General features: G+C 29.8%; 1 pseudogene; it reads left to right on the forward strand.

The window, feature by feature from the left end:
* The first annotated feature begins 363 nt into the window (after positions 1–363).
* Positions 364–25973, forward strand: LOC122142626 (annotated as a pseudogene).
* Positions 25974–27611: the final 1638 nt, after the last annotated feature.

Raw genomic sequence — 27611 nt, forward strand, 5'->3', positions numbered from 1 at the left:
TGTTAAGGATAAGGATTGGTTAAAGATTTAAAATGCACAGTACAATTGTGATTATTTTTTGCACGGTGATCCTTAAATCACAGTCTTTAATTCATCTAATGATTCTGTCTTAAATATCCTGACAAATTTTTATAGTGCTTATATTTTTATTTATGCTATTCTATAATAGTCTAATATAAATATATATCTTGTGTGTGAGAGTCTGCAGTATTAATTTCACAAAGATTACAAATAAAATGGCAGTTAACAACTTGAATTAAACATAACATTTTGAGTAAAATGGTCTGAACAAAGTGCATTCTTGTGAAAACAGTGTATATGGAAGGTAACGAGTAAGCATACACATGTAGAGAAACTAACTAAATGGTCCTGTTCTCAGTTTTAATTGACACAGAAGCCCCCTATAATTTCATTTTTGAACAGATTTTCTTCTTTGAGTTGCTGGAGAACACTGACGCTCTCTGAACGAGATGTTTCTGCGCACATATGGGAAGCCCTACTTGCAGAACGCCGAGGTCTTCCAGGGCCTGTTCGCCGAGCTGAAGCGATACTACGCAGGCGGCAACGTCAATCTGGAGGAGATGCTGAACGATTTCTGGGTACGTCTGCTGGAGCGCATGTTCCAGCTCCTGAATTCCCAGTATCTCATCACCGAGGACTATCTGGAATGCATCGGCAAGTACGTGGAGCAGCTTAAGCCCTTTGGAGACGTTCCCAAGAAGCTCAAGTCTCAGGTTACACGAGCGTTCATCGCCGCCCGCACCTTCGTCCAGGGCCTCATGGTTGGACGGGAAGTGGCTAACAGGGTTTCCAGGTGAGCTGTTAACCGTGTGGTTCATAAAGTGGTGCTTACTGCCCTGTCTGCTGAGTTGTGCTTTTATTCATGAGGGAAAATGAACCTTTATCAATCATCTGACAGTAAAGAACTGTCAATTCACTGTAAGTGAAGATATAACATGCAGTGGTTCAATGCATTAGTTTTGAATATACACAATATATCAGAGCATATGTTTTTAGCCCCTTTTGAATCTTTTGGTTTTGTGTTGTTTTTCCAATCCCCATTTTTTTTTTTTTTTAATTTTAGATTTTTTTTTGTCAGTTTTTAATTTTGCCTTGATTTCCATTTATTGGTTAATTAAATGGAAAGCATGTCTAATATTTAAATCATAAAACTTATATAGAATTGAACCATTTGATAAAATTTTAGGACGCTGAGGGTATATTTATTCTTATTTTGTCCATCTTTTTCAGTTTAAATAATATTACTCATTGCCATTTTTTTTAATATATATATATATATATATATTATCTATTATATCTATATAGATATAGATATATATATATATCTATATATATCTATTGCATTCTGTTTATTGGTTAAATTAAATGTAAAACGTCCACTTATTTGAAATCATGAAACTTCTTATAATTCCACTTTTTACTTTTTAATTTTAGGACCCTATGGAATGTTTTCTTTTCCCCCCATCATGGGGGAATTTTTTACTATCAAATTTAACAGGAATCCCTTTGTTTTTTCAGGTTTCATGGTTCCTGCATCCTGCATCAAGTTAAATGTCTAATTAATTGAACTAATGAAACGTTATAATTTAAGTTACTAACGTATAGCATTTATTTACTAAAATTTAAGAAATTAAATTGCTAGGGCTCTATCAAAGCTTTTTGACTTTTTGGCCTTTGTTTTTTTTCTCTGTTTAGCAAAATTTTACTGTATTGTGTTGTTTTTTTTGTTTTTTGTTCATTTAATTTTAGTTTTATTAATTTTTATTTTTAATTTTTTTAATTTTTCCCTGCATTCGGTGTTTAATGGCTAACAGAAAGTTTAGTAATAAACGCATGTCCTTATTTATTGAAAATCAGTTAACATGGGACATTTTAATAATGATCTTTAGTTAGTGTTGTAAGTATAATCAAAACTAAGTCCCTTTAAGGCCCTATGACTTAAGTTTTTTTTCTGATTTTTTCCCCACCCAGACTCCTTTTATTCCATTTAATGGTTAAATAAATTTTTTGTAATTAAAAAGCAAGTCCTATATAAGTTGAAAAAAAAATACATAATATAATAAGAACTAAAGCCTATACAATTGGACAACAATTAATTAAAGGTTTAACAAAATGACATTTTTAAGACCTTATGAAACAGTTGTTTTTTTTTGGAACTTTTTTTTTTGTCTTTTTTTTTTTCCTTTTTCCATTTTAAATGGAAAGTCAAAGGTTTTGTACATCAAAAAGCATCTCTAATTAATTTAAATAATACAAACCAATGCAAACATGTTTTTAAAAGTTTACAGAAAATTTACATTTTTGAAGACCTAAGAAATCTATTTTTTCCCCCCAAAACTTTTTTTTTCTCCAAATACTCAAAAGGTATAATTGACTGATTTTCATTATACTAGAAATCACAGCTCTATATTTAGTATCACTCTAAAACCATCCTTTAGAAATACATTAAGCCAGACTGCTATTTTTTTGGTGTTATTTAATTTAAGATGGTTTAGCTGTTCTCAGAATGAGATGTTAGGCAGAATTTCTGAGCTGCTCATAACCAAAATGCACGGTCATTTTTACGGCAAGGTACAGGGTTATTATCATTGACTAAAAACTAAAGCCATAAAAACATTTCATTATTTTTTTTTACTTCTTAATTTCAAATCAGCTATTTGCAAAATCAACATTTCTCATTTCATTTTAAGTTATAATAAAGTTAAATAACTACAAAACTTAAGAAATCTATATATAGATATTAAAATAATAATAATAATTATAATAATGACAAAAAAACAACAAATTTACTAAAACTTTAAAATAAAATAAAACAGAAAATCTAAAAAATAAATTGAATTCAAAATATACTTAGTTGTTTACTTTTTATTTAAGAAGTTCTTCCCATCAAAATATATTTGGAGCCTTGACCTATTTAGAAAAATAATGTTCATGTATGATGGAGCTTAACTTACATTTGATTGTGACCTAAAAATAGTGCATGATTCTGAAATATTTATTATTCAATTTACATAAAAGCTTATTTTACATTTATCCGGCAAAAACTGAAATGTTCTCTTGTTAATTTCCAGGTTTTTCCATCCTGTTAATTTTTTACTTAAGTTGGATTTCTTGATTCCTGGATGTTTGGATCCAATTTGGTGTGTGTTTATGTCTCATAATTGTTGTTAAAGTTTGTCTAAATCCAACCCAGAATCAATCATCTTAATAAGTTAATTTCAAATGAATTCTGTTTTAAGTTTTTTGTTTTAGTTATAGAATATATTTATAATTTATTCCACCCCTCAGCATGTTTCTCACAAGTATGATTTTCTTGTGCAATTTGAGAACTTGCATGAACAAACGATGCATGAGATTTTTTCACTAATGTATTTCAACATGATTTCCATCCTAATGAATTATGCGTGTCATCTTCCCGTCCTCAGGTCACCATGAGCTCTAGCTGCGTCATCGGCTTCTAATTAAAATGCTCTACTGCTCGTATTGTCGGGGTTTGTTCACACTGAAGCCCTGCAACAACTACTGTCTGAATGTGATGAAAGGGCTGCTTGGCCAATCAGGGGCCGATTCTGGACCCAGAATGGAGCAAATACATCAGGTCAGAGCCACTTCGCTCCTCAAACAAAATGAATTACAGATATTAAGTCATACATATGTCAAAGCTCCAAAAATCTGAATCAGAAATTTGTTGAATTTCTTATATTCGGGTGCTGGGTGATAAAACAAAAATATCATATTGAGAGATTGCAATAATTTGTCGATAACGATGATCTGGACATTTTTACCTCAATTTTTTTTTTACTCAGAAGTTAAATGCAAAACAAATCAGTCAAAACTCACACACGTGAAACTCAAAGATCGGATTCGCGGTATGGAGTGCTAAATACAGATGCTTTGGGGTTTAAACTTTGAAGAAATTATGAAGAAATATTAACTCTTGGATTTTTTAAAATGTATTCTGCCAAGTAATAATACTATCATTATTTTTAAGGAATATCATACAACCAAGATTTATTTTCATCCATGTTTTAATGAACACAGTTCTGTTGTACAGCATCATATTTTGATACTGTCTATCGTTCTCCGGGCTATGGTAGATATTCTATTTTGCAAAAAAAATTTATAATGCATGTTTTTGCTGTAACTAAATTTTATTTTTCATTTAGTTTTTTAATGTATTAAATTGTTAAAATTTTAATTATTAAATTAGATACCATTCTTTTGATTGATTAATTTGTATTAAAATAATAAAACAAAGAATCCACACACACACACACACACACCAAAAAAACAAAAAGAATTCTTTAATTTTCTTATTTTTGGCAAATAAAATGGCTTTTTAAAGGTAGATTTTCAATATTTAATGTATTTATATAATGTATTTTTTTATGAGCGTGCAGCACTTCAAGATTCATGAATAATGAAATATCATCCATTATTACACAGTTTTAACATAAACTAATTAAGTTAATGTTGATTCATATTTTTTCAGTGATGCATTAATGAAACACGAACTGAGATTTTAATAGTATTATAAACCAAATGCTTTTAAATGCACAATTTATCATCAGTTAATAATCAATTTATTATATACATTTTAAACTTATTTGTTTCCAAAATAAGAATAATAGTTTTGTATTTCAGCCATGTAGTTGTTATTTATAATTTTGTGCAGTATCTTATTTTGACAAAAAAATAAATAAATTGCAATTGTTTGTTGTAAAATTAATTATATATATTTGTATTTCACAAATGTATATAATGGATTGGGCCCTAAAAAAAAAAAAAACAGTTTACTACGTCTGTGGAGTTACAAATATGTGAACAAACGGCTCTGATACTCAAGGAAAGTGTTTAGGATTATGAGCCAGACAACTTTATTTTTAATGCCACTCTTAAAATGTAAGGTTCTTACTTCATTCAGCTCATTGCATCTGTGTTGTTCTGTTGATTTAGAATAATTTTCAATCCAAAATAAGGATTCTGACAGTATTGATGATTCATTTCAAACCCTTATGTTGAATGATTTTTAAGATACTGCACGAAAGAGGAGGCAGATTTTCAGGTGCTTATAATGGTGTATTTGTTACTCACAAAAATCGTCATCTTGACTTCAGACGATTTGGAATAGAGTCGAAACGAATCCGTGGATTAATGTTATGGTACCTTATATGGTGTTTTTTCTGCTAGGCCTCAATGAGCCTCTGCTCAAGATTTACGATGTTCACCGCGATTTATTGTATTTTAATACAGCTTGCACACTCTTAGATTTTAGTTGCATGTAAGAATTTTACACAGTTTTCACCATAAACAATAAGTTTAATGTGGTGCATATTTGTCATTGATGCATGACTGACTGATGAATGATATTAGCTATAGTTTCTAATTAACCAAATGTTGTTTAAATACGCCAATGTTTCCTTTGTCAATTAATCCAGTTTATTATGTAAAATCTTATACACTTTTTAACTCAATGAGTCTTGTTTGTTTCATCAGACTATTCCATTTTAAAACCAAGGCAAAACCTGTGGTTTTTTTATACATCGGGTTCATTTAGGAGATTTTGAGCTACTTTGTTTCTTATATGTTTGTCTTCCTTTAAGACTTATGGAAAGAGAGAGAGAGAAAAAAAACTATATACTGACGTGTTTATTTTATTGGACTTTTATTTTTTTTTTTTTTTTTTTTTTGCATTGCATTACTATGCTTCAACTATAATTACTATATGTGACCCTGGAGCACAAAAGCATTCTTAAGTCTCTGGGGGTTAATTTGTAGCAGTAGCGCAAAATGTACTGTATGGGCTCACAAATGATTGATGTATTTCTTTCTTATGCCCAAAAATCATTAGGATATTAAGTAAAGATCATGTTTCTATGAAGATATTTATGTAATGTTCCTACGTGAAAATAATATCACAACTTAATTTTTGATTATTAATATGCATTGCTCAAGAATTCATTTGGACAACTTTAAAAATGATTTCTCAATATGTAGATTGTTTTTTGCAACCCTCAGATATCCAGATCTTTCAAGTAGGTTGTATCTCAGACCAATATTGTCGATCATAACAAACCCTACATCAGTGGAAAGATTATTTATTCAGCTTTCGAATGATGTATAAATCTCTATTTTCGCGACAAATCTGTATCGCCGCTCACTGCCCATATATTGGTCACATATTTAAGTATACTGCTGATCGGATCATTTTTTTCCTCCATCAAAGAACCGAACCACTTCATTCAGAGACTCTTCATGGTTCATCCCTTCTGGAAATGAAGTAAAATTACTGCAATATTTATTTAGTAATGCCCCATTTGTCTTATTTAAAACGTAACCTTATCAGAAATCTTGTAAGCAAAACTATTACAAACTAATAGTAATAACGGTGAGTTGCTATTTGTTGAGTTACAATTTTTTTTATATCCTGTTTCACCTCTACATAGTGTATCGTCCTTAAATTAGATTTCACACATTAACAGATTAATACAGATTCTGAGGAATTTAAAAACAAAGGCAATTGTTTGAAATATGATTATTTTCAAATCAAATTAAATAGATTGCACTTAATAAAAAACTCTGCTCTTGATTCTTTTTGAGTGCATTTGAGGTTCCTTTAGTGTTTTGCCACTGAAAAAAAAAAATAACAGTGGGTTTGAAACAAAACGGAATTTTAACATTTTGGGCTGACTATCCTGTACTTGTGCAAGACTTTGTTGCCGTTAAATGTACCTGCGAGTGCATTCTTCATTGGAGTTTGAATTGGGTTGAATTGCGTAAAGATTTTAAAGATTTTATAGCGCGTACTTAACCCAATATAAGAGCATAAAGTGGCCAGCTGTTGTGTTCGAGCTCATGTTAGGAAGACTTTTAGGAATTTTTTCTCGAACACGCATTTATTCCAGGCAAATCTTGTGGGCAGACGCTTTGGTTTGGCTTAAGAATGGACAATTGTTGGATCATTTTTTAACAATGCTGTACTTCCATAGAGTGGTCCTGTGTTGAAATGAACTTGGCTGAAGGACTGGAAGGTCCAGTTGCGCATGCGTGTAACCCTGCACCCACAGTCATATCGATGGGGATTATTTCTCAAAATTGACCGTCAGTTCTCATTGCAAACAAGGAAGGGACCGATTGAAGTTTTCCTTCAGATGTTTGTGCCTTTTAAACTGGACATGTATATTAAAGGAATATTTGCAAAATATTTACTCCCCTTCATAATCATCCAAGAATTAGTGATTGATTTTTGTTCTTCATCAGATTTGGAGAAATGTAGTTCGTTCCCCTTGTCATGTTTGCCATCAGTTCCTTCCATCAATGGATGCACTGCATTGAATGGAGTGGCCGTCAGAATGAGAGTCAAACAGTGTGATAAAAACATCACAATAAATCCACATCAAGTCCATCATTTAACATCTGGAGAAGACAAAAGCGAGCACTTTAAGAATGTTTTAATCTTCAAACCATTGCTTTCTGGCTAAAATACACACAGTCCAAATCCCATGAATAAGACGCTTCCGAAACACTAAGTACCTTCCCTTAACTAATGCAAATTTTAATTATTCGAAGTACTTCTGAACTAATGCAATTTATTATTCGACTGAACTCAGTTATTGGGTTTCGAATTCTTACGAACCAATGATCGGAGCCGCTGTCCACACACCTCCAACATTCAAGCTGTGTACTCTTACTCATTTGTGTCTCTTTTTATTTCTATAAATATTCCTGAGGGAGAAATCTCCAGCCCCACAAACGCAGCAGTGTTTGCAGTGTGTTGTGGCAGCCGTTTTTCTCTTGCAGTGATTGGTCACCGAGCCCGACAGCGAAATAGATGTTGCCGCTCCAGTCCCGGCCGAGCTTCCATTCACAGAACCGAAGTGACATGCAAATACGCTGAATTTAAACTCAATGCAAATTATTTTCAGCAAACAGTTCATCTGAGAGAGCTTCACTGCAAACTAGTGGATGCTCAGAAAACCAGGAGAATGTTAGCAACAAACACCATTTGTTTTTTACGACATGCTGCACATAAGCTGCAACATTTTATGCAGTGAGTATTTAAGTAGTGCATGTAATTAAATATACTGAATAGACTTAATTTTGCATGCTAATTAAAGAAAGTGTTCACCAACAAAAATGAATATTTGCTGGAGATTATAACATCACCCTCCGAGAATCACAAGATGTAGATGAGTTGTTTGCTTCATCAGAGTTGTAAGACTATGTATCATTGCACTCAGTGTCTCATCAAGGGATGCTCAGCAGTGGGGGGGAATGGGTGGCCGCTCAGAAACTTGATTCCAAACAGCTGATTAAAACAAGCACATAACTCCACAAGTAATCATCCAGTTAACATCCTGGAGAAGACAAAAGCTGAAACAAATCCAGCATTTAAGACGTTTTTAACTTCAAACCATTGCTACTCCAGCTAAATATGAGGTCCATAATCCATAATAACCTTCCTGCAGTGAAAAAGGGAGAAATCTTGCACAGATCAAGCAGCCGTTTAAACACGCTCTAACAAATATTGTGTGTGGATTTGGATGTGAGAGACACAGGAGATGCACTTTTTTTCACTGGAGTACAGATTATTATGGATTATGTGATCAAAGTTTACCGAAATAATTAAAAGTAAAGCTAAGTAAGTTTCCAATTTAAAAACATCTTTTAATGCGGATTTGTTTCAGATTTTGGTCTTCATCCAGTTGTTAACGATGGTACTGGAGTGCTGTGGCATTATTGTGGGATGTTTTTTATTAGCGTCCTATTCTGACGGCCACCCATTCACTGCAGAGCATCCATTGCTGAAGACACGGGGGGTGATGCATGCTACATTTCTCCAAATCTGATGAAGACACAAGCTCATCTACATCTTGGATGGCCTTAGTGTTATGGTTCTCCTAATTGTGTTTTTAGTGGAGTTGTTATTTGGGGGGTTGCTATGGTGTTGCTAGGAGGACTGAATGCTTTACATTTAAATATTAGATCATCCGTATACTTAGCTTTACAATCTCATCTAACATATGCATTCCCAATGAAAACTAACATTTTTTTCCCTGTTCAGGCTTTTTTGTTGTACTTCACATTCCTAATGCACGCCTTGTTATTGTTCGTCAAACACACAGATTGAGGCCTTGGCCTGTTCTGCAGTCCTTTGTTACCAAAGTTGTAAACAGACTCCTTATTGCTTTGATTGCTCTGCTCCCCCCCACAATTAAATATGCTACACTTATCTCTCTCTTTGCCTTTACACATAATCCAGGATGTTGTGTTTCATTAGGTAACAGGATCTAGCCACAACTTCACAATCTCATGAAATTCAAGCCCCGAACATTTTCCTGTGCCTTGAAAGAAAGGAAGAAGGCCCGCCATTGAATAAGACATTAGTGCTCATTCATTATAGGGACTGACACGTGCCAGAGCTCCGAGCAAGGAGTTTTTAAGGAAGCGTAATGAAAGGACCCGAGTATTTGTCATTCTTAATGTAAACTTAATTATAACCTTTTACTTGATGCATTGGCTTTACTTTCCCTCCAAATAGGTATTTGTGGCCAATCGATCACCAATCTGTTGTATTATTTAGATGTAGTTTAGATAGTTATCTTCTTCTCCACTGGTCTATATGCTCTAAAAAACAGGTCCCTTCTATGGGGCACATACAGCATGAAAACAGTGGGAGAAATGCAGTTTTATATAAAATGCAGCTTTCTCCTATAAACTATGTGCATTTAGAATAGATTCAATTCAGGAGATTCCAGATGTTTATTTGTCTCACATGCTATACATGTACGAGCATATTACCAGCAGTGACAATGCTTAAGTCAGGTCGCTCCATTGGACTGTGCCAATTATTAAAGAATAACATAACACGAAGAAAATTATACAAAAAAAATAGGATATGGAAAAAGATTGAAAAAACAACATAAGAATAAAATAAGAGGGCTCTTATAAAACAATTTAAAATTAAATAGATTTATCGTTTATTATAAAACAGAGAAAAATAGCGGCATTGTAAGTAGCGAAATTTGTACATTTAGTGCATTTTTTTTTTTAGGTTTGCCGAAAAAGAAATAAAGCCTCGATTGTACAAGGACCTTTGTTTTTTTGGTCACATTATAATCATATATATATATTATATATATCAGAATATATTATATATATATATAGATAGATATATATATATATATATATATATATATGATATATTACCCAAAAAAAAATATATATATTTTGATATGATTATATATATACGATATATATATATATAAAAACTAAAAAAAAAAAAAACTAAAAACTAAATAGTGTCTATATAAATTAATTAATAATATACCATTTCATTTCTGTCTTCTCATTAAAAAAGAATAATTGAAAAACACTGATAACGTCAAGTAATACTTTGACCCCAAAATTTAGAAATGCAAGCCTATTATATTCATGGAATAATTTTTATGTTAAGATATATGTTTCAAATTGCTGTCAAAAGGCTGATTATGATCTCTATATATATATATATATCTATATATCCTACTATATATAATATATAATATAATCATAGATTGTATATAATTACTTTATATAGCTAAAATTTTTACAGTAAGATTTGGGGTTCAGGTAAAAGAAATTAAGGCAAGCATGCAGAAAGGATTCATTAAACGAATTAAAAGTGACAGTAAATGTACACAAATAAATACTGTTCTTTTGAACTTTCTTTTCATCTGTGAATCCTTGAAATAAGAAAATGCGTATCATGTTTCCACAAAATATGAAGCATGCAAGACTGTTTTCAGCATTGAATAATAATCAGAAAATGTTTCGCTGAGCAGCAAATCATCATATTAGAATGAGTTTCTGAAGATCATGTTACACACTGAGCCAACATGAGTAATGATGCTGAAAATACTAGCTGCGCATCACACGTAAATAATACTACACTCCGACCACATCACAGAAATAAATATCATTTTACTATATTTTCGCATAGAGAAAAACTATTTTAAATTGTAATAATATTTCACAATTTTTACTGTCTTTTTGGTAGAATAGATGTATTCTTTGTGAAGCAGTATCATTTTTTGTTTTATAACATATTTCAGCTGCTCTGCCAGTCAAAGCTCTTTAGTTCTAATGTGAATATCTTTCATGTTTTCTTTATTTAAACCAGTGCACTTTTTGGCTTGCGGAGAGTTTAATAACGACTGTTTGCATCGTTTTTTGTTTACATCTGTCACAGGAGCAGACGGGGGTTAACAAATACAAACCAAGTAATGACAGAGCTGCGGGAGGACATGAGGTGTCCGGGCCGGAAACGGTTATGGTGTCGCGCAGCTTGCGATGACCTCTGACTATCATGTTGGTAAGAGAGTCCACTGGCTCCTCATCCTCGCTCTTGCTGTTAGTACCAGATACACATCATATCAGAGAAGACTGCGTAATGTTGCTGTCATTTACTGGGTGCAGAAATACTATGTATGCTAGTCGTGATGCTGGCAGTCTACCTTGCAGTTATTTTTTTTGTAGTCTAAACTAAAATTTGGGATTTGTTGTTTTTTTTTATTTTTTGTTTGATTGATAAAATTATATTTGTTGATTATGTTTAGAAATTTATATTTTACCTAAAAAATAAAGGATACTGTATAAGGCATTTGCATAAATAGAAAATATAGGCTAATTTTAGGAACATTTTTTTTGTATTTTTGTAAGTTCTGTTTCTTTTTTTTTGTTTTTTTTTTTTTTTTTAAGAAATTACATTTTTGTCCTAAATTAGCATATTTTTACGGACCCTTTGTGCATCTTTTAATTTTCATTCTTTATTAATTTTTTTTATTTAAATTGTTTTTTTAAGCATATTCTTTTTGGGAATTGTATGCTTTTATTGCATTTGAACTATAAAATAAAAAATTTTGAGTTTTTTTTTGCCCATATTATATTTTGCCTTAGAATAAAGCATTTTTAATTACAGTTTTGTTTTTTGTTTTGTTTTTTAGAAATGACATTTTGCCTAAAAAGAAAAAAAAATAAGTCTTTTCTATTTTTTTTTTTTTTTGCATTTTTTTTTAAATCATATTTTGCCTACAATGAAAACAAAGTCAATTTGAAGGACAATTTTTTTCATTATTGTTGCAGTTTTTTTTGTTTTTTTTTTGCAAATTATATTTTGCCATTTTTACATTTTTCTACACATTATATTTTGCCTAACAAGAACGTAAAGCCATGTTAAGAACAATTTGTACATAAATTTAGCATTTTTTTAAGATTTTTTTAATTTGTTTTTTTCTATTTGTTATTTTTTTTATAATTTTTTTAAGCATTTTTAAATTTAGCTTAAAATTTATTGTTTTAGCCTGAACATATAGGACCGTTTTTGCAGTAAAGAATTTTTTTTAGAGATAGTGTATTTTGCCAAAAAATAAAAAAATAAACTATTTTAAGGACATGCTCTATCTCTCTCTAAAAAAGGACCATTTTTGCTTTATTATTTTTTTTTATTATATTTTGCCTATAAAGACAATACAGCCTTCTTTAAGGACCACTTTTGCATTATTTTTGCATTAAATTTATGCTGATGTGATGCTGCAGGTTTGCCAGTCACTCTTTTCATAGACAAAACCTTTTGGTGTGTTTTTTTTTTTTTTTTTGAATGATTAAATAATAAAAGCAGCTTTTTTTCTACAAATGTTTTTTTTGTTATTTTTTATAACTTTTTGACCCTCATGGAAACATTAAATGTTCTTTGATTGTAAGTGGAAGTGTTTGAAGTGGTTCGTTCACGACGAGGGTTTGCAGTCTTCTACTCCTTTCATTGACAAAACTAACCAATACTCTTCTTAGTCATTTGTCATTTTCCATTGTCACTTTTTCTCCTACTTCGTCATTGACAAACAGATGCATAGTAGTTATTTATATTATTATTATTATTATTAGTCTTATGTTAGTATTATTTGGGTTTTTTTTATAGTACCGAAAAAACCATGCCTTTTTTTTTAGATAATTCTTGCTATTTTATTTGTTTATTATTATATTTTCCTAAATTAAAATAATTGTAAATTTTAAATGAAAGAAAACTTTTTTTAATAATAATAATAATAATATATTATATTATAATCTATATAATTATAATATAGATTATCTTATATATGATATTATAGTATATATATATATGATATATAATAAACAAAAAAAAACTAAATGTCAAATAGTACGGAATCGCAAAATACAATAGATTTTTTAGGCTTTTATAAAAGAGAGATAAGGGAAAAGAATTATAAATAAAATATCTAAAAATCTTATAAATAAAATAAAGCCCTTTTTTTAAGCCATTATGTATGTATTATGTATTATTCATAATATTATATATATATCATATTAGAAATTCGATTTCTAAAAAAAAATCAAAGAAACATGTTAAGGACCTTTTTATATTAGATTTTGCCTAAAATAATTAAATAAATAAATACATAAATATAGGATATTTTTATGAATAATTTTTTAATTATATTTATTTTTTTAGGTTATATTTTTTAATTAATTTATTTTTATAAGTTATATTTTGTTTTTTATAAAATAAAAATAAAATTAGGGATTTTTTTTAATTTTTTTTTTTTTATTTTATTTTTTTTTGAAGAATGAAGCCTATTTTAAATACCTTTTTTTATTGTAAATTTTTTCTTTATTTTTATTTTTTTATTTCATGACCATTTTTGCATTTTTTTTTTTATTTGTATGTTTTTTCTGTTTGGAACTGTTTTTTTTTTGTTTTTTTTTTTGTTTTATTTTGGGTTGAAATGTTTCCCGTGAGACTCATAATCGATCGTATTAATGTCTTGAGCTGTTAACCAGATTAGAAAAAGAGAGTCCTTGCGTTGTCTGCAGGTGGATTATATGGTTTGTGTGTTGTGACAGATGCCATGCTGCTCGTGACGGAGCGTCTGGAGGGGCCTTTCAACATCGAGTCCGTGATGGAGCCCATAGATGTGAAGATATCCGAAGCCATCATGAACATGCAGGAAAACAGCATGCAGCTCTCCTATCAAGTATGTTCACTAGTTCCTGTCCATAATCATCATGTTGTGATATCACGTCTTGAATAAGCAAGCCTAGAATTTAGCGATCTGTGGCTTTCGCTGGCTTCAGGTCCAAACCCGAAGCCTCTCATCCCGCGTCCAGTCTTATTTATAACAGCATAGTTGCGGATGGTCAGAAATTTGTAGCTTGGTGCTCGGGCCAGTGAATGTGTCTCCTGCATCTCTCTGCATTTCTGACCCTGTCTTCTCTTATTGCAGTTTTTGGAGAAGAAAAAAGCTTGGCACTCGGGCCAGTAAATGTGTCTCCTGCATCTCTCTGCATTTCTCCGTTGACTCAGAGGAGATGCCGTTATTCGGCAGAAAGGTGATGTGTGTCATTTTTCGAAGGTTAAAATGCTTCCCTAATATGCAGAGACAAGTACAAGTAAACCATTGGTTTTACACGGCAAGTCCATTTAAAGTGAGCTTGTGAATGTGAATAAGTTGATTAAAATGTAGTATAATTGGTATACTGTTGTTATATGGGTTAATATTTTGAGTTAGATTTAAAATTTTTACTTTAAAATTTTATTTAAAATTTTACTTTAAGTTTTAGTGATTTTATTGTTTTGTTTTTAATTGCTTTTTTTATTATTATTAATGTTTGTTTATTACTTTGTTTATTTACTTTGTTATTTTAGATATTTTAAGTTAACATTTATTTACTGATCATGGTGCAAAAAAACTAACAAACAAACAAACAAAAAAAACTGATATATTTATAAAAAGAATTCACCTTAAAAAAATAATTATCTTGTATATTAATATGGAAATTCACCTACTGTCTCTTATATATCCATATACATTTTCACCTAAAAATATACATTTATATATATATTAATATACAATTCACCTAGAAATATATTTTTCCTCTTATATATTCATATAACAATTCACCTATTTTTTTCTTTTATATATATTCATATAGAATATCACCTAAAATATACATTTGTTCTCTTTTGTATTCATATAAAATTCACCCCAAAACATATATTTTTTTATGTATTCATGTAAAATTTCACTTAAAATATATATTTTTCTTGTATATGTTCATATAAAAATTCACCTAAAAATATATTTTTTTCATTTATGTATTCATATAAAAATTCCCCCCAAAAATATACATTTTCTTTGTATTTATTCATAAATTATTTCTCTTATATATTCACATAATAATTCTTCGTTTTTTTGCTTATTCATGTAAAATTTAACCTAAAATATACATTTCTTTTTCTATATTAAAATCCAAATTCATCTAGAAATATATCTTTTTTTCTCTTATGTATTCAAATAAAATAAAAACAAAAACACCTAAAAATAAATTTTTCTTTGATATATTCAAATAAAAATCCACCTAAAAATCTATGACTTCCTCTTATGTATTCATAAAAAAATGCACCTGAAATCTTGATTTTGATGCAAAAAAAAAAAAAAAAAAAATGCATTGGCATGTTTGCATCAACTGCCCAAATGTATTCAGAATATTCATATTTAAAGCCAAGATGAAAACAAATATGCAAGATTAGTGGAACCACATTTAAGAATTTTACATGTAATGAACTGAAGGTCATTGGAAAACTCATATGGGTCAGCCACTGTTGTGAATGTAAGGGGCGACGTTTCCTCCTCAAAGTCAGGGGTGTTTACGGCTCCGATTGAAAGCCACGAAAACATGCGGTCAAGAATAAATCTGATTTTAGGCACAATAGATCCAGCGAAGTTGGACGTGACCGAATTGTTTTCCTTCGTCATTTCATGTTGGAGTGGGAATAGTACTGGAGAGCGTCCGTGTTTGTCTTTCTCCGCTCAGCCGGATGCAGAACTCATTCTCTCCGTGTAATTGCAGGTTTTCCAAGGTTGTGGACAGCCGAAGCCTTCAGGAATGAGCAGGTCGTCCCGCAGCGTCTCCGACACGTTCAGCGGCCGCTTCAGTCCCTACAACCCCGAGGAGCTTCCGACCGCCGCGGCTGCCACGCGACTGGACCGCCTGGTAAGAGCAACTCTAGCGTGATCGGACCCAAGTACCTGCGGGAAACACGGGCTCCGTGTCAAAACCTTCTGAGCTGCCTTACCGTCTGCTGCCTACATAGGCACCCTAATGGACACGATTGTTCCAAAGATTGTTATTATTCGGCAAGGATGCATTAAATTGAGTTAAAGTGACAGTAAAGACATTTATGATGTTACAAAAGTTTTCTATTTCAAATAAATGCTGTTCTTTTGAACTTTCTATTCATCTGTAAATCCTGAAAAATTAAATGTGTCACAGTTTCCAGAAAAATACGAAGCAGCACAACTGTTTTCAAGATTGATAATAATCAGAAATGTTTCTCGAGCAGCAAATCATCATATTAGAATGATTTCTGAAGATCATGTGACACTGAAGACTGGAGTAATGATGCTGAAAATACAGCTGCACATCACAGAAATAAATTACGTCTAAAAATATATTCACATTGAAAACAGTTATTTCGAATCATAATAATATTTCACTATTTTGACTGTATTTTTGATCAAATAAATGCAGCCTTTAAAAAAAAACCAAACTTTTCAATGTGATGCTGTATTAAAATTAGACAAAAATTAGGAATCTTTAAGAACTGCACACCTTTTGCCTTTGAATCACATCTGTGATGTCTTAAAATACTGCCTAGGTAGGCAGCACACTAGGTTTTGAGACAAAGACATTATTTGTTAACTTTTTGAAGCCACTGATTGAAGCTGATGACAGACACTCGTTCACACTGAATTCTGGTATATTTTATTTTTCAGGACTCACAGGTGAATAAAATGATCAAAAGAACTCTATAAAGTAAAATATATATATATATATATATATATATATATATATATATATATATATATATATATATATATATATATATATATATATATATATATATATATATTGTAACATTGTAAATGTCTTTACTGTCACTTTTGATCAATTTAATGCACCCTTGATGAATAAAAGCACTAATATCTTAAAAAATTATATACGTGTGTATATATACACACGCACAAAATGATATCAACACTTTTCAGGTAAAAAAAAAAAAAAAAAAAAAAACAAAAAAACAACAACAATGTGCTCTCAGACTTTTGGACCTCATATCCAGTGCACTGATGTCTCTCCTCTTCTTCTCTCTGTCTTTCTCCCTCTTTTAAATGCTTGCCAGAGGATTGTGTGGAAAGTCATGCAACACAGTGTAAGAGTTGCCTGATGTTTATTTCCCTGCTCAGTCTGTCAGCGCTGCTTCACTCGTTTGCAGTGCGTCTCAGATATGTTTCAGAGGAGCAGAGGATCTTAGAGCCGCTCATCAGGTGCTTTCTGCTTGTCTGTGTATTAGCACTATTCATACGGATACACCATGTATTATCTCACACAAATCTAGGGATTTAAAAAGTATCTAATCAATAAATAGCAAAAAGTCTCTAAATATCTGTGATATTAATGTTGAAGTGTGTCGTTATTTTTGCGGTGCTTCACCTGCAATTATAATGTATTTTTGATATTCAGGCCTCCTTGATGAAGTACTTTTTTGTAAAAAAAAAATAAAAAAAAATTAAATACAACAATTTTCTTAGACTTTTATTTAAGAATGGTTTCACGATTTACGCAGAAATTTGTTGTGGTCATGTTAGGGTTATTATAGTAAAGTAAAGCTAAAATAATAAAATAAAATAAAATAAAATAAAATAAAATAAAATAACAAAATTAAATTAAATTAAATTAAATTAAATTAAAACTTTTATTTTGGTAAAAAAATAATGAAAACTATATTGACATAAAAAAATAAAATAAATAAAAACGACAAAAGCACACAAGAAACTACTAAAACTAACTAAAATTAAAGTGAAAATGGAAAATTTAAAAATAAAAACTAATTTTAAATAATAATATTTGTTATTTGAAATAAAACAATCATTACCTGAAACAATATAAATAAAAAATGAAAAAACTTTACAATTATTTTGTATCAGCTAGTTGCCAAGGCAACGTCTCTCATTTTCATTTAGTTTAACTTAATGTGCTAAAATAATTAGAACTAAATCTGAAATAAAAATGAATAAAAACTTTATTATTGACATAAAAACTAATGACACACAACAAAATTATTAAAGCTTTAACTAAAATAAAAAATTAATAAAATAAATCCAAAATTATACATCAAAATAATTATAAAATAAGCTGAAATAAAATCATTAAATACTATAATAACATACTAAAATAACACTGGGTTAAGTCTTGTGAAGCATGTGATTTCACACAGATTGCAATTCCATTTAGTGCCACTAGTGACATTAAAATGACATGCATATGTTATGCATTAATATACCATAATAGTTTTTTTGTTAATGCATTATATACCATATTATTTGCACTCAAACTTTTCTTTATCTGAAATTCAGAAGCTCATTTGTATGGTCATTTACACACTGCAGTGTCTGGCTGTATTCCCCTGTGTATGTCATGCGTTCATTCATCTCCAGAGTCTGCGCTCCATTGCTGCTGTATTGAGGGGATTCAGAGAAAGTCTGTGGGCGAGTCTCTGGGGAGGTGCAGCATTACCCCACATGATGTCTGACTCCTCCACGGCGTTTGCTAATGGCCTCAGGTCCTCGAGGGCCGAAGCCATTACTGATCTGATTGGATCTGCAACTCCAGATGCTCCACACAAACATGAGAAGCAGAGCTCTAATCAAAAGGATAACAGGATATGCTGATCTATCGATACAACTGATCAATGAATCTCACATACCAATATCTGCTGAGAAACCACACTGTTGTGGAAACAAGCAAATCAGAGTGACCTTAACTGTCAGTGTATTAGTGAATGTAATTTTATCTCTGTTCATTTTGAATATTTTTTTTTATTTTTTTGAAAAATTTCCATGTCATTTTAATTTTAAAGTTTCAGTAATTTTTGTGTGTGTGTTTGTGATTTTTCTTAGTTTTTTAAACATATATATATATATAATATATATCTAGATATGTGTGTGTGTGTGTGTGTGTGTGTGTATAATGTTATATATAAACATAATGTTTATATGCATACATATAATGATTTTGGTAGCAATTAAATCTATTTTATATTTAGTTATTTGTTTGTTTTTTTATTTTTTTTTTTTATATTTATTTATTGTAAACATGGATTTGTTGAAAATAGAAATGTTGCCTTGATAACTAGCTGAAATAAAATTGTTAAAAAGTTTTTATATGTTATTTAAAAAATGTTTACATTTATTTTAAATTACTAAAAAAATATATATATATTTTGAATTAATTTTTATATTTTAATTTTCCATTTTAAATTTACTTAAAGTTTAATCTTTTTTTTTAATGTGTTTTTGTAATTTTTTTTTTTATGCCAATATAGTTTTTATTTATTTTATATTTATAACAGAATCATAATGAATGTATCGGAAATATTAAATATACAGTCAGGTGTATATTTGTGTGTCTACTGTATATAGACATTCAAATATTAAAATAAATATATTAATACACTCACACACACACACACACACACACACACACAAACACACACACGCACAAACACTCACACGCAAACCACACAAGGCACACACACACACTCGCACAACCCAAACACCTCACACAGCGCTATAATATATATATTATATATATATATATAGAATATATATATCTTATATAATATATATATATATTATATATTATATATATATATACAATTTTCCTTTTCTATTCCATGACTAAAAGCAATAGCAGAATACATGTTTAGATTTGCAAAATTGTTTTTATTTAAGAATTCTTTGTTCGGATTAGGACTCGTCAGTCGTATTAATAAACTCAGTCGACCCTCTCTCGTGGAGTTCAGCTCGTTGCTCGATGGGAAACAGATTGAATCATGATGCTTTATGAGTGGCGTGAGAAATGTCTCTGGGTTTCTGTAACCTGATGCACTCGTGTCCATTACGCTGAGCTCATGAGCGCTCGTGCTGCTCTTACAGAGGTGCGAATGAATTGCACACGATGCTTGATTGGATCTGTGAGGCTCAAATCCAGATCTCTGATGCTAACTTGGCGCCTCATGTCGCCAAACTCAAGAAACTGAACACCGGCTTCCACAAACGGCAACCGCGCTCTCGTGAAGAGACTAACTAGAGTTGCAGAGGCAGTTTGTCTGGAGTTTATTTCTTGAGTGTTTTGTGATATTGTTGCTGTTGTAATTTACACGGGTTTAGTCAGTATGGCATCTACTTCAGCAGTTTTTAACCTGCACACTTTAAAAGTGTTAATTTATGAAATTTTTGTTTTTCTTAACATTTTGTGGTTCTTAATATGTTGTGTAAAAAATATGGTCTGAAAAAATCTTTTTATTTTATTTTTTTATTTGAACAAATAGTCAGTGAAAGGAGGAGTTTAACTTTTCAGACAATTATTGATCATCTGATTCTGAAGGTCAAACTAAATATTACATGAGCTGTGTTGCATTATATTCATATAAAGGTTTGCAAATTTTTTTTCTATCTACTGTTCTATCTATCTATCTATCTATCTATCTATCTATCTATCTATCTATCTATTATATTGTAAATTTAATAACAATTCTTAATAATTTAAATATTTTTAATTCTCAAAATTGTATTCATTTATTTTTTTGTTTTTTTGATTTATTATTTGTTTGAATTTGTTTGGAAAATAATTTTGGTAAAACGTTGTTTTTAGTTGGTATAATTATTTTTTTTTTTATAGTTTTATATTTATATTATTTATTATATTATATTACTAAATGAAATAACAAATTGTAATAATTTAAAATAATTCAATTAAATTTATTAATATTAATTTACGTTAATGTAATTAATTTAAATAATTAGATAAATTCAATTATACATGATATATAATTTAAATATTCATATTTTGTGGTTTTTAAGGGGGGCATGTTTGCATACAATTAAAAAACTCTCTGTGTGGTGTGTGTGTCGTGGTGTTGAGTGTGTGTGTGTGTGTGTGTGTGTGTGTGTGTGTGTGTGTTTGTTTTCCCTAATCAGTTAAATAGCTTTCAAAATGAAGTAAAATTTTTATTATATTTTTTTATTTTTTTTTTTTTTATATTTTTTTATTTGTTTTAATTAAGTAATTTACTACAGTGAATTGAACATCAAACGAACATCACACTGTATAATTATGAACTAAACTTCATAATTACTTTAAAATCCTGACACTGTTTAACAGGCCAGAATCAAAGAGGGACACACATTTGATGTTTTAAACTTCTAAACTACTTTTGTTAGATAAACCCCTGTCTAGTTTTATATAATGTAATGCTTTATGCTTTTAAAAAGTCTTCCAAAAATATTGCAAAATACAGTTTTATGAAGTTAAGGATCAAATGCAACATTATTTTCTGAAAACACAGTGGCTAAAAATAGTGTTTTTTGTTTTTCCTGGAACACAGTTCAAGGCGTTCATCTTTTTTTTCTGGCCATGTTTTTTAATTTACTCAAGCTCAAATAAGCCAGATATGCGTTATAGATAGATGCTGAGCATAATCAGAACCTTTCCGGACTCACCCACCAAAAGTCAACATGCCGAGGGTTAGATTTGTTTCGATTGTGGTTTATTTAAAGGCATATATTTTGTGCTTTGCTGATTGCAGCCTGACAAACAGCATTGGCCAAACATTCATCTGTACGGCTGGAGCAGAAATGAACCGATGTCTTGTTGTTTTTAGTCAGACGACTGATGATATTCACTTCTACATCCACAGAGACCTCGAGCAGTTATTGGTGTATAGATCTGCTTTTGAAGAGCCGCATGCACAGCAGACATTGATTTTTATGTGGGTGCAGGTTAAAGACAGTGATTGTGAAATCTCCCCAGCTTTATAATCTGAGCCTGATTTCACTGATTTTCTCTACAGATGAAGCTCTAGTGAATGCTGCTGCTGTTTTACACTGCATGCATGTGGCACAATGTGACTGAAGAGGTCTGTAATTTATGGAGGGATTGATTGATTAGCATGACAGTCACAAACTCTTTACTAGTGACTATCTTTTACTGACCAACAACTACAGACAGGGAAAAATATCATTTCATTTTACACTTATATCACAGGACACTTGCAAAACATCAGCTACAATATAATGATTGATTTTTATTTATTTATGTTTATTTTTATTTTATTGTGCTTATATATGATTATTTATTCAGTTTATTATTTGTTTTTATTTTTTTGTTTTATTTGTTTATTTTTATTCAATATTATTTATTATTTTTTTTATCTTTTTTATTTAACTGTTTAAATATGTTTAATTCAGTTGTATTTATTTATTTATTTATTTATTTATTTATTTGTAGCTATTTATTTATATTTATTTATTTGTATTTATTTTTATTTTGGTATTATTTATTTTTATTTTTATTTGTTTATATATGTTTGTTTTTTAAATTTATGTTTATATGTTTATTTGTTCAATTTTATTTACTATTTGTTTTTATTATTTTCAGTTACTTTATTTATATTTATGTCATGTTTATGTTATTATTTATATTTACTTTGTTATTCTATACTGTTAATTATTTGTTTTCATTATTTATTTTATTTATTATTATTATTTATTTATCATTCATTTATATTTCTGTTATTTATTTAATTAATTAAATAATTATTTATATATTTATTATTATTATGTATTTATTTATTATTATTATTTTTTTATTTATTTTTTTGTCTGAATGCCTGTCAATAGAGAAAGAGTCTTTTTGCCCTGGAAGGGTGTAGTTATGGCAATTCTTTCCAGCAGGAACTAAATAGCACATGCTAACCAGCCAAACCCTTCATAATATATAAAAACCCAGTCTACAGTGGAAATGATCAGACTACATGTTTAAATGTTTGATGCACAGGTACATTATGTTTCTTGCCTGTCGGAAATTATATTATTTAAAAGTTTTCAATATGTTTAAACAGCTTGTTCTAATGTAATGTTTTTGTTGTTTTTTCTAACCACATAATCAAAAATACAGTAAAAACTGTGAAATATTATTATTATTTAAAATAGCTTTTTTGCTATTTGAAAGTGATTTATTCCTGCATTTCACAACGTAATATTGTTTGACAATTTTTGTAGCTGTAAATTGTGGCGGGGGATTGTATCATTGACTGTGAAATCACTTCACAATGTGTATTTCCATGTAGCTCATATTGAAGTTTTGTCAGCTTTGAAAACGTCTTGCTGTACTTCATATCTCTCAGTAAGCTAGTGAGGAGCATGGTCTCTATTATGATAAGGTGTTTTTGCATCTCAAGGAAGCAGGTGATGCTTTCTGTCCTGAGAGGAGGTTTCCACAGCAATTACTCCAGAAGCAGCATGGAGCTTCACTTTAATTAGCTTTATTTTACACAACTTCTCTGTGCTGGAGGCCTGGAGGATAAAGCAGATAAACTTGAAACAGTTTCATCAATATACTGTCGTCTGGCGGTGGAGGACAGTCGTGATGAACGTGATGAGTCTGCGGTTTATCACAGGAAAATGTGTCTTGCCTTGAATTAGTTTATTAATCAGTTTTAGGTGAAATATTTCTTTAAATTGGATTATGGAGGATCAGTTGTTGTTGAAGACAGCTTTTTCTATCTCTGGCATGTAGTGATATGTTTGTTTTAAAAGAGCTAGTAAAGTTAGTACAGTTAGTACTCAAGCCATGTTTTGTCAGTAATGATGCAAATATCAGGTAAAAATTTCATTTCAAAGCAACTGGAGAATATAAAAATTTAGTTCATTTCAAATTTTTTCCTTACATCTGGCAGGATCAGTCGTATAATGTTTCTTTAATGGAGGACACATTAAGTCAATACTTGTTAAATATTAAAGGAATGGTTTAGCCCAAAATAAAAACATATTTACGTTATCCACGCACTATATCATTATTAATATGACATGAGCACAAACCAGTTGAAATCCAGACCTCCACTGCGACAGCTGTTCTGACACATGTGTACTAGCATCCTCACCTGACTGATTTACTAAAGGAGGTGAAGCACAGCTGTGTTGAGACTGAAGCACCTGCTCCCTCTAGTGCTGAAGGATGAGATCTGCGTGCAGATTACTTAAATAAAAATTAATATTGAGTAGTGAGTAATGTTTTCCTTTACTATGTACAGGACCAGTCAAATAGTTGGATCTCATTATTTTGAGTGTGATTTCTAGACCTAGAAAAGTCATGGGAATTAATAAAATCTTATGGAATCTCATGGAAATTTTGATTTTATAAGCAAATAGACCTAGAAAAGTCATGGGAATTAATAAAATCTTATGGAATCTCATGGAAATTTTGATTTTATAAGCACGCCGAAAAAAATGCCTCTATGGTTATTATCAATGTAAACCCTACTAAGACACATTCTGTTTCTTCCCGTAGAAAAGAAGGTGTATTGGTTAGTCTTAATGTTAAACCCTTAAGAACATGCGGTTAGTGAAATTGAGGTACCATAGTCTTAAACGTATGACGTCTGCACGGAAATTTATCGTTAGGTAAAAAAAAAAAAAAACTAGGTCGTCAAAATCCACAACAAATGCTGTAGGAACAGCGCCTCTCAATAACAATTTTATTTCAGCTAGTTGCCAAAGCAGCATTTCTCATTTTCATTTAGTTTAATTGATTACAAAATAAAAAATAAAAAAATAAAACCAAAATAAAAATTAATAAAAACCATACATATATTAAAAATGAGAGAAACACAACAAAATTAACTAAAATTAAAATGGAAAATAATTGAAACTATTAATAAAAAAACTCTTATCATTTCTCAATTTATATCAAAATAACACCAATTGGAAAACTTCCAGAATTTAATTTTTTAATGTTTTTATATTTAATGTTTTAATAATTATTTAACTGTATATTAATGTACTTATTTAAATGTAATTTTATATATAAAGTATATATATATATCTAGATATAGATAATATAGATATATATATATAATTATATATATATATATTGGCCACTTGGTACACTGCGAAAAAACAAAATGTTTCAATTCATGTAGTTAAAAATGTTCGGGTAATGATGCACATATTGGAGTTATTTTTTAAACTTGAGCACAACATTGAAAATATATTTTTATAACTTGGCCGTTGGTAAAATTAAAAATTTAAAATTGCGACCAGAATTGAACAAAAAAAATTTCAGTGTAGTTTTTTTGTAAGTAAAAAATGAGAAGCTTTATCATTACAACAGAAGCTGCAGAAATATATTGATTGGCCTTCAAATATTGTCTTTGACCGCTGATCTGAAGGCTTCTGCTTAAATGCTTGAAATTAGTTTTGTAGAAGTAAAAAATGAGAAGCTTTATCTCTTTATTTATAACATACGAAGTTTATATATATATATATATATATATAAATTATAGATTTTCCATTTGCATTAATTCATAGTTATCATAGTTTTCATGTTGCTATTCTGAAATCTTATAAATATAGTCATAATAAAGAATGAATGGACATGTCCAAACTTTTGACCATTAGTGTACATCTTTCTATACATTTGCTTTGTGTTCAGTGCTTTAGTTGTTTCAGCAGTCATCATTATATCATTATCCAGGTGACTGACGTCAAGGAGAAGCTGAAGAAGTTCAGGAAGTTCTGGTCGTCACTTCCTGAGGCCTTCTGTCAGGAGGAGCATGTGGCAGAGGGGGAGACTGCTGGAACGGCCGTGACAAGGGCAGGTGGAAGTTATGTGGGAGGTGTGGATGTTTTGTATTCGATTTCGTATGTTGTTGATTAAATTTTTTATTGTTTAGGTTATGTTTTTGATATGCTCTTACTGAGAAGATCTTGAGATGCTGTTCTCAATGACCTCCTTATTTGTGTGTTTTAGTAAAAGAGCTTATTGTACTGTGAAACATACTGTAACTTTCAGAACCCCAAAAGAAGACCATCTATTGAAACTTAATGACTCATTCCAAACTTTACAAATAAATCTTATTAAAAATTCTTATTGTTGAATATTATTATATGACCATATTTTTATATTTGGAGTTTTGAATTTTTTTTTTGCTTTATTTTTTTTTTCCATTTTTGGTTGGGAGACTTTTTTATGGGGAGACTCTTTTTGAGACCAAATTTGTGAATATTATATTTTATATGTAATAGTTTTTTTATTTTTAATAAATTGTATTCTGTAAACTAATTGTGTTATGTATTATTTTTATTTTGTTTTATATTATATTTATGTAGCTTTTTTGGCTATTGGTTTTGATAATTTCTTTGTTATTTAAAGGTAATGTATTCTGTATAATAAAAAAGATACCATGTTTATGTGTGGTGTGTGTGTGTGTATATTATATAATATATACAGTACAGACCAAAAAAAGTTTGGAAACATACTATTTTTAATGTTTTTTGTAAGAAGTTTCCTTCTGCTCATCAGCGCCTGCCATTTATTTGATCAAAAACTACAGGAAAAAAAACATATAATATTGTGACAGAAAAATATTATAACAATTTAAAATAATTTGTTTTTTAAATTTATTATACTTTAAAATTTTCATTTATTTCTGTGATGCAAAGCTGAAATTTTTAGGATCATTATCACATGATCCTATAGAAATCATTCTAATATGATGATTCATTATCAAAGTTGGAAACAGTTCTGTTGCTTAATATTGTTTTTCAGCTAACATGTGATACCTTTGCGGTTTTGGATAAAAAGTAAGTGATGAATAAACGTAAAAAAAAAATAAAATAAAAAAGAAGCTATGTTTTTATTAAAATATAAAATATTGTAATAACAATATACAGTACTGAGTCAGTAATTTGGGGTCTAGTAATTTTTTTTTTCTTTCTTTTTTTTAAAAAAATAAAAAATCAATACTTTTCATTCAGCAAGGATGTGTTAAATTGATAAAAAGTGATCGTAAAGAACACATATATTATTAGAATATATATTATTAGAATTTTTTTTTTTTTTTTGAATAACATGCAGTTCTTTTTAACCTTTTATTCATCCAATATATTAGACAGCAGAACTGTTGCCAACACTCATAATAAATCAGAAGAATTAGTAATGATTTCTATACTTTTAGACATGTGATAGACTGGACTTTTGTTACCTGTGACATTTCTGAAGGCTGGAGTAATGATGGGACTGCAAAAATTCAGCTTTGCATAACAGGAATAAATTATTTTTTTTTAAGTATATTCAAATATAAAACTATAGTATTTTAAGTTGTAATAACTATTTTACAATGATTACTGATTTTTTTTTCTGTATTTTTGATCAAATAAATGCGGCTTGATGAGGCAGAAAGAGTTCTTCTTCAAAAACATTAAAATAGGAATGTTTCCAAACTTTGGTCTGTACTGTATATAGACTATTCTATATATCATATATATCTATAATATGATATATACATATGAGAAGGGTCTAAAAATGTGAAGTTAGAAAGCCAGATTGGGACAAATTTAAATAATTATGCATTGAATTTGCAAAAACTACTGATTTTTTTTTTTTTTTTTTTTCAGGATATGTTCCTGAGT

The sequence above is a fragment of the Cyprinus carpio genome, unplaced genomic scaffold, assembly GCF_018340385.1.
Source record: "Cyprinus carpio isolate SPL01 unplaced genomic scaffold, ASM1834038v1 S000000029, whole genome shotgun sequence".
In the NCBI taxonomy this organism is placed as follows: domain Eukaryota; kingdom Metazoa; phylum Chordata; class Actinopteri; order Cypriniformes; family Cyprinidae; genus Cyprinus; species Cyprinus carpio.